At 46.0% G+C, this 8,344-nt stretch overlaps 1 protein-coding gene across 4 annotated transcripts in view; it reads left to right on the plus strand.

Moving 5' to 3' along the window:
• The first annotated feature begins 4,554 nt into the window (after positions 1–4,554).
• LOC127929232 (rho GTPase-activating protein 8-like) overlaps positions 4,555–8,344 on the plus strand; it is a 34,451-nt gene continuing 30,661 nt past the window's right edge. Inside the window, exon 1 of one of the 4 annotated variants that reach the window (XM_052517181.1) lies at positions 4,555–4,728. The gene's annotated coding sequence lies outside the window, so the exon portion shown is untranslated. The remainder of the gene's footprint in view (positions 4,729–8,344) is intronic. The other 3 variants (XM_052517182.1, XM_052517183.1, XM_052517185.1) reach the window with 3 other exon arrangements.

Genomic DNA, 8,344 nt, shown 5'->3' on the forward strand with positions numbered 1-8,344 from the left:
TTTAATCCAACCCTCTCTCTCTCTCCCTGTCCTCTTTAATCCAACCCCCTCTCTCTCCCTGTCCTCTTTAATCAAACCCCCTCTCTCCCTGTCCCTCTTTAATCCAACCCTCTCTCTCTCCCTGTCCCTCTTTAATCCAACCCTCTCTCTCTCCCTGTCCCTCTTTAATCCAACCCTCTCTCTCTCTCTCCCTGTCCTCTTTAATCCAACTCTCCCTCTCTCACTCTCTCTTTAATCCAACCCTCTCTCTCACCCTCTCTCTTTAATCCAACCTCTCTCTCTCCCTGTCCCTCTTTAATCCAACCCTCTCTCTCTCCCTGTCCTCTTTAATCCAACTCTCCCTCTCTCACTCTCTCTCTTTAATCCAACCTCTCTCTCCCTGTCCTCTTTAATCCAACTCTCCCTCTCTCCTGTCCCTCTTTAATCGAACCCTCTCTCTCCCTGTCCTCTTTAATCCAACTCTCCTCTCTCCCTGTCCCTCTTTAATCAAACCCCTCTCTCTCCCTGTCCCTCTTTAATCCAACCCTCTCTCTCTCCCTGTCCCTCTTTAATCCACCCCTCTCTCTCTCCCTGTCCCTCTTTAATCCAACTCTCCCTCTCTCACTCTCTCTCTTTAATCCAACCCCTCTCTCTCTCCCTGTCCTCTTTAATCCAACTCTCCCCTCTCTCCCTGTCCTCTTTAATCGAACCCCCTCTCTCCCTGTCTCTTTAATCCAACTCTCCCTCTCTCCCTGTCCTCTTTAATCAAACCCCTCTCTCTCCCTGTCCCTCTTTAATCCAACCCTCTCTCTCTCTCCTGTCCTCTTTAATCCAACTCTCCTCTCTCACTCTCTCTCTTTAATCCAACCTCTCTCTCCCTGTCCCTCTTTAATCCAACCTCTCTCTCTCTCCCTGTCCCTCTTTAATCCAACTCTCCCTCTCTCACTCTCTCTCTTTAATCCAACCCTCTCTCTTCCCTCTCTCTCTTTAATCCAACCCTCTCTCTCTTTAATCCAACCCTCTCTCTTCCCTCTCTCTCTTTAATCCAACCCTCTCTCTCTTTAATCCAACCCTCTCTCTTCCCTCTCTCTCTTTAATCCAACCCTCTCTCTTTTTAATCCAACCCTCTCTCCCTTCCCAGCCTGTGCTGCTGTAGTACAGATGATCAGAGCAGATAAAAGACAAAGCTCCCGTCTCTCTGTAACGTCTCCCCGTTGATGTGAAGGCAGCAGTCTTGCATGTTTATACCATAATGTGTTTGTTTGTGGTTAAATCCTGCCCTCCAGGGCGCCGTGCTGCTCAGTACTCAGCCTTGCAGCTCCACTGTACGTCTGCTCCAAAATGGCACCCTATTCCCTACATAGTGCACTACTTTCAACCCGAGCCCTATGGGTAAAGGGAACAGGGCACCATTTGGGACTCAGATGGAGCCATTAGAAGCAGCAGCTGTTTGACACAGAGTTTGATAGCAACTCATACATATTCATTTCTGGCTTATCAGGGAGGCGGAGTCAGACACAAAGACACATTCTGGAAGGTGCTGGTTGTACCCTCTCTCTCTCTGTGTCTGTGTCTCTCTCTCTCTCTCCCTCTGTCTCTCTCTCTCTCTCATCTCTCTCTCCCTCTCTCTCTCTCTCTCTCTCTCTCTCTCTCTCTCTCTCTCTCTCTCTGTGTCTGTCTCTCTCTCTCCTCTCTCGCTCTCTACCTTTCTCTCTCTGTCTCTCTCTGTATCTCTCTGTCTCTCTCTCTATGTCTGTATCTCTCTCTCACTCTCTCTGTCTCTCTCTCTGTGTCTGTGTCTCTCTCTCACTCTCTCTCCCTCTCTATCTCTCTCTCTCTCTCTCCCCCCTCTCTCTCCCCTCTCTCTCTCTCTCTCTCTCTCTCTCTCTCTCTCTCTGTCTCTCTCTCTGTCTCTCTATCTCTCTCTCTCTCTCTCTGTCTCTCTCTGTCTCTGTCTCTCTCTCTGTCTCTCTCTGTCTCTCTCTCTCTCTGTCTCTCTCTGTCTCTCTCTCTGTCTCTCTCTCTCTCTGTCTCTCTCTCTCTCTCTCTGTCTCTCTCTCTCTCTGTCTCTCTCTCTCTGTCTCTCTCTCTCTCTGTCTCTCTCTCTGTCTCTCTCTCTCTCTGTCTCTCTCTCTCTGTCTCTCTCTCTCTGTCTGTCTCTCTGTCTCTCTCTCTCTCTCTCTCTCTCTCTCTCTCTCTCTCTCTCTCTCGGTCTCTCTCTCTCTCTCTGTCTCTCTGTCTCTCTCTCTCTGTCTGTCTCTCTCTCTCTCTCTCTGTCTATCTATCTCTCTCTCTCTCTCCCCCCCGTTCTGCTTTTAGCCAGGGCTGAATCAAACACACGCTCCGTTTCAGCTGGATGTCTCCAGACATCAGAAGGGGGAGCTTAGTCATGGTGCAGGTGTGTGTCGGCACGAAGCAGGCGTTGTCAATGGGCTTAGAGCTCTGCGTCTTGCTGTGCTGCGATTGGTCAGCGGACAGTCATGTGGAGCAGGTCTCTGATGTCACTGCATCCTCAGGAGCTCAGTACCAATCAGAGAGTGTGGAGGGGAGGGGGTTGTGAGAATTATAGTTTGGCTGGTATGAGGTGTCATGGGTGTTTGTGTTTGTGTTGAGCTAGTGCTGATGGTTTTGGAGAACAGTCCCCAGGCTAGATGGTAAGCCAATAGGAAGCCAGCTATTCAAACCCACTGCTGAGCACTGTGCTGTTCCTCATCCCGCCACCAGGTGTCAGGCTTTCTCTACATTTTTACCCAGCTCTGAGGGACCCCTATTCCCTATATATTCCCTATATAGTGCACTACTTTAGACCAGAGCCCTATTCCCTATATAGTGCACTACTTTAGACCAGACCCCTATTCCCTATATAGTGCACTTCTTTTAACCAGGGCCGATAGGGGATAAGGATGATATGGATGAGATGGATGAGATGGATGGCCAGACTGTCTCACTGCTGGGTGATAGGGGGAGACAGGAGCAGACTGTCTCACTGCTGGGTGATAGGGGGAGACAGGAGCAGACTGTCTCACTGCTGGGTGATAGGGGGAGACAGGCCAGACTGTCTCACTGCTGGGTGATAGGGGGAGACAGGAGCAGACTGTCTCACTGCTGGGTGATAGGGGGAGACAGGAGCAGACTGTCTCACTGCTGGGTGATAGGGGAGACAGGCCAGACTGTCTCACTGCTGGGTGATAGGGGGAGACAGGCCAGACTGTCTCACTGCTGGGTGATAGAGGGAGACAGGAGCAGACTGTCTCACTGCTGGGTGATATGGGGAGACAGGGCAGACTGTCTCACTGCTGGGTGATAGGGGGAGACAGGAGCAGACTGTCTCACTGCTGGGTGATATGGGGAGACAGGAGCAGACTGTCTCACTGCTGGGTGATAGAGGGAGACAGGAGCAGACTGTCTCACTGCTGGGTGATAGGGGGAGACAGGCCAGACTGTCTCACTGCTGGGTGATAGGGGGAGACAGGCCAGACTGTCTCACTGCTGGGTGATAGGGGGAGACAGGAGCAGACTGTCTCACTGCTGGGTGATAGAGGTAGAGTTATGGTATTGATCCTATACAATGGAGAACAGAGGTATTGATCCTATATAACGGAGAACAGAGGTATTGATCCTATACAACGGAGAACAGAGGTATTGATCCTATACAATGGAGAACAGAGGTATTGATCCTATACAATGGAGAACAGAGGTATTGATCCTATATAATGGAGAACAGAGGTATTGATCCTATACAATGGAGAACAGAGGTATTGATCCTATACAATGGAGAACAGAGGTATTGATCCTATACAACGGAGAACAGAGGTATTGATCCTATATAACGGAGAACAGAGGTATTGATCCTATACAATGGAGAACAGAGGTATTGATCCTATACAATGGAGAACAGAGGTAGAGTTATGGTATTGATCCTACACAATGGAGAACAGAGGTATTGATCCTATACAATGGAGAACAGAGGTAGAGTTATGGTATTGATCCTATACAACGGAGAACAGAGGTATTGATCCTATACAACGGAGAACAGAGGTATTGATCCTATATAATGGAGAACAGAGGTAGAGATATGGTATTGATCCTATACAACAGAGGTAGAGTTATGGTATTGATCCTATACAACAGAGGTAGAGTTATGGTATTGATCCTATACAACGGAGAACAGAGGTATTGATCCTAGTGCGACACAAACACAGAGTTACGCAGCAAACAAACGTACAGTCAATAACACAATAGAAAACAAATAGAACATAAAAATAAAACATGTCATCATGAAATACACCGGAGCCTATTGAGGGCCTCCTCATCATTGGTCATAGAACACTTCCTGCTCTCATCAACAAACTCTTTTAGCACAAATATAATCATTCAGGAAACCTGAAGTCCGTTGTCCCTTGAGACAGCATGTAACTGAGACAACACATGGACATTTCAGATAGCCATCTAAATGACCCTTGTTCCCTGAGTATAGATTGAAATATGTTCTGTTTTTTACACATTCACTTCCTTGTAATCGGGGGAGAATAGGGATATGACAGAGGACTTACTTTCGTTTTCTTACTATTTTAATTCCTACATTTTTTTTTTCATGTCGGACTACTGATTTGATTGAATGCCGCAGGAGGACTCTGTTTGAGCATGCGCAGTACCCTGTCAGCATGGAGTTGAGGAAGTTTTGTGCCAGAGGCACCTGAGCGTAAATTGTCTCTTATTCAAACCACTACGGGGACGTTTCTACACATGGTAAGGTTCAAACTTCATTGTTCGTAGAAGGATAATGTCATTGTTCATGTTGTGTTTCGGTCAAAAGAAGTTATAAAACAGTCTCTAACTCAAACGAACGTTGTTTTATCAGCTATCAAGGAATTGTGTCCAGGTGAGTTGAGAATCAATCGCGCGTTTCCGTCGTCTCGTCCGTTTTACCGGATTTAATAAAGGACGCTTCAGTTCCAGTTGTGGACTCGTCTTGTTTTCTAAATGATTAACAACCTGAAACAACAGTAATAGATGTATTATGATCTGCGTGTGCTGCTTAGGCCACGTGTAGTTATTCTGTTTTATGAGAAAACATTGGAAAACTTTTGCACCGAAGTAAAGTTGGTTTTATATTCACACATTCATCAGACATTCGCCGAAAAGCCATTTTAATATGTAAAAATCAATTACTAATTCACCTTTAGTCACAGAATCATTAAGCTGATTTAGTTTATAAATGTCTAGTATACTTTTACAACTTTTTTTTTTGTTCTGAGTAGAAATTCCCGTTTTGACTTGATAGAAATACACACAATCTATAAAATGCCATTTTAAAGTGGTATAAATCAATAACTAATTGGCTGTTTGTCACAGAGATGGTTCCATTTAGCTGCGGATGACAGCAAAGGACTTCAACAAAGCCAACATAGAAAATGATTGGAAAAGGGGCCTCTGCTGTTAAATTAGAGACTTATAAATACATTACCGTTGTGCCTTGTAACTACTTTAAAATGCAGAACCGTTGTGCCTTGTAACTACTTTAAAATGCAGAACCGTTGTGCCTTGTAACTACTTTAAAATGCAGAACTGTTGCACTAAAAATACAAACATGGATTTGGCATACAATTTAAGATGGTAAACGTACAGTTTTATGTAAACATTGTCTAATTTCCTATAGAACAAATTGCACTTGAAATTAACATTTATTTTAAAGCTAAATGCATATTTTCCCCTTTTTTCTGAGACAATCACTGAATTAGTTATTTATTTCTACATCTTCAAATTCAATATTTGAGCTTTTATGAATTTCTATCAAATCAAAACTGGAATTTTTCCCTTGAAACAAAAGTTGTAAAAAGTTGTAAAATTATACTAGACACAGACGTGGTCCTTCTGTGGCTCAGTTGGTAGAGCATGGCGCTTGTAACGCCAGGATAGTGGGTTCGATTCCGGGACCACCCATACGTAGAATGTATGCACACATGACTGTAAGTCGCTTTGGATAAAAGCGTCAGCTAAATGGCATATATTATTATTATATATTACATTTTATAGAATAAATCAGACCTAGTTTGATGTTTCTGTGACAAACGGTGAATTAGTTATTGATTTTTACATTTTTAAATGGCTTTTGGTTGAATGTCTGGTGAATGTCTGGTGAATGTCTGGTGAATGTCTGTTGAATGTCTGTTGAATGTCTGTTGAATGTCTGGTGAATGTCTGGTGAATGTCTGTTGAATGTCTGGTGAATGTCTGGTGAATGTCTGGTGAATGTCTGGTGAATGTCTGAATGTCTGGTGAATGTCTGGTGAATGTCTGGTGAATGTCTGGTGAATGTCTGGTGAATGTCTGGTGAATGTCTGAATGTCTGTTGAATGTCTGTTGAATGTCTGTTGAATGTCTGGTGAATGTCTGAATGTCTGGTGAATGTCTGGTGAATGTCTGGTGAATGTCTGAATGTCTGTTGAATGACGGTCGAATGACGGTCGAATGTCTGGTGAATGTCTGGTGAATGTCTGAATGTCTGTTGAATGTCTGGTGAATGTCTGGTGAATGTCTGGTGAATGTCTGGTGAATGTCTGGTGAATGTCTGAATGTCTGGTGAATGTCTGGTGAATGTCTGGTGAATGTCTGAATGTCTGGTGAATGTCTGAATGTCTGGTGAATGTCTGAATGTCTGGTGAATGTCTGGTGAATGTCTGGTGAATGTCTGAATGTCTGGTGAATGTCTGAATGTCTGTTGAATGTCTGTTGAATGTCTGTTGAATGTCTGTCGAATGTCTGTCGAATGTCTGTTGAATGTCTGGTGAATGTCTGGTGAATGTCAGAATGTGTGAAATACAAAACCAACTTGACCTCGATGACATTTACCTACTTATGTTGCTACTTGGATCAAAAATACCAGGAGTCACACACAGAATGATTTATCATGAAACCCTTTTCCAGCATGCGATGTAGATTATGAAAAGATTATTCTAATATATAATAATAATATAATAATATTAGTTTAATAAACTAATATTCTAGTTTCGTGGGATCATTTCCGTCAGCCCTGTCAACAGGTATTGTATCATTTCTGTACCTTCAGGGATTTGTAACGCACCACTGAGCGGATGTTAAACCTGCCTACAGTTCATTCCAGATCGTGTGATATAACCGAAGACGTTGCGTGTCCGTTACAGGGCGGTGCACTTGCCCGTACAAACCGCCGCCACAGTGTTGAACTAACACGCGGACCAGACAGTGTGTTTTTTTTTAGTCCAGACGCCATCAGGACGCGCAGGTGGACAAAACGGGGTTAAACATTGGCTTGTTATTTTACATGAAATACACAAAGTAGGATTAGTTCCTACAGCAGGGCTCCTCAAGCCTCTTCCTGGAGAGATACCCTCCTATAGGACAGGGCTCCTCAAGCCTCTTCCTGGAGAGATACCCTCCTATAGGACAGGGCTCCTCAAGCCTCTTCCTGGAGAGATACCCTCCTATAGGGCAGGGCAGGGCTCCTCGAGCCTCTTCCTGGAGAGATACCCTCCTATAGGGCAGGGCAGGGCTCCTCGAGCCTCTTCCTGGAGAGATACCCTCCTATAGGACAGGACAGGGCTCCTCAAGCCTCTTCCTGGAGAGATACCCTCCTATAGGACAGGGCTCCTCAAGCCTCTTCCTGGAGAGATACCCTCCTATAGGACAGGGCAGGGCTCCTCAAGCCTCTTCCTGGAGAGATACCTCCTATAGGACAGGACAGGGCTCCTCAAGCCTCTTCCTGGAGAGATACCCTCCTATAGGACAGGGCTCCTCAAGCCTCTTCCTGGAGAGATACCCTCCTATAGGACAGGGCTCCTCAAGCCTCTTCCTGGAGAGATACCCTCCTATAGGGCAGGGCAGGGCTCCTCAAGCCTCTTCCTGGAGAGATACCCTCCTATAGGACAGGGCTCCTCAAGCCTCTTCCTGGAGAGATACCCTCCTATAGGACAGGGCAGGGCTCCTCAAGCCTCTTCCTGGAGAGATACCCTCCTATAGGACAGGACAGGGCTCCTCAAGCCTCTTCCTGGAGAGATACCCTCCTATAGGACAGGGCTCCTCAAGCCTCTTCCTGGAGAGATACCCTCCTATAGGACAGGGCTCCTCAAGCCTCTTCCTGGAGAGATACCCTCCTATAGGGCAGGGCAGGGCTCCTCAAGCCTCTTCCTGGAGAGATACCCTCCTATAGGGCAGGGCAGGGCTCCTCGAGCCTCTTCCTGGAGAGATACCCTCCTATAGGACAGGACAGGGCTCCTCAAGCCTCTTCCTGGAGAGATACCCTCCTATAGGACAGGGCTCCTCAAGCCTCTTCCTGGAGAGATACCCTCCTATAGGACAGGGCAGGGCTCCTCAAGCCTCTTCCTGG

The sequence above is a fragment of the Oncorhynchus keta genome, unplaced genomic scaffold, assembly GCF_023373465.1.
Source record: "Oncorhynchus keta strain PuntledgeMale-10-30-2019 unplaced genomic scaffold, Oket_V2 Un_scaffold_594_pilon_pilon, whole genome shotgun sequence".
NCBI classification, from domain to species: domain Eukaryota; kingdom Metazoa; phylum Chordata; class Actinopteri; order Salmoniformes; family Salmonidae; genus Oncorhynchus; species Oncorhynchus keta.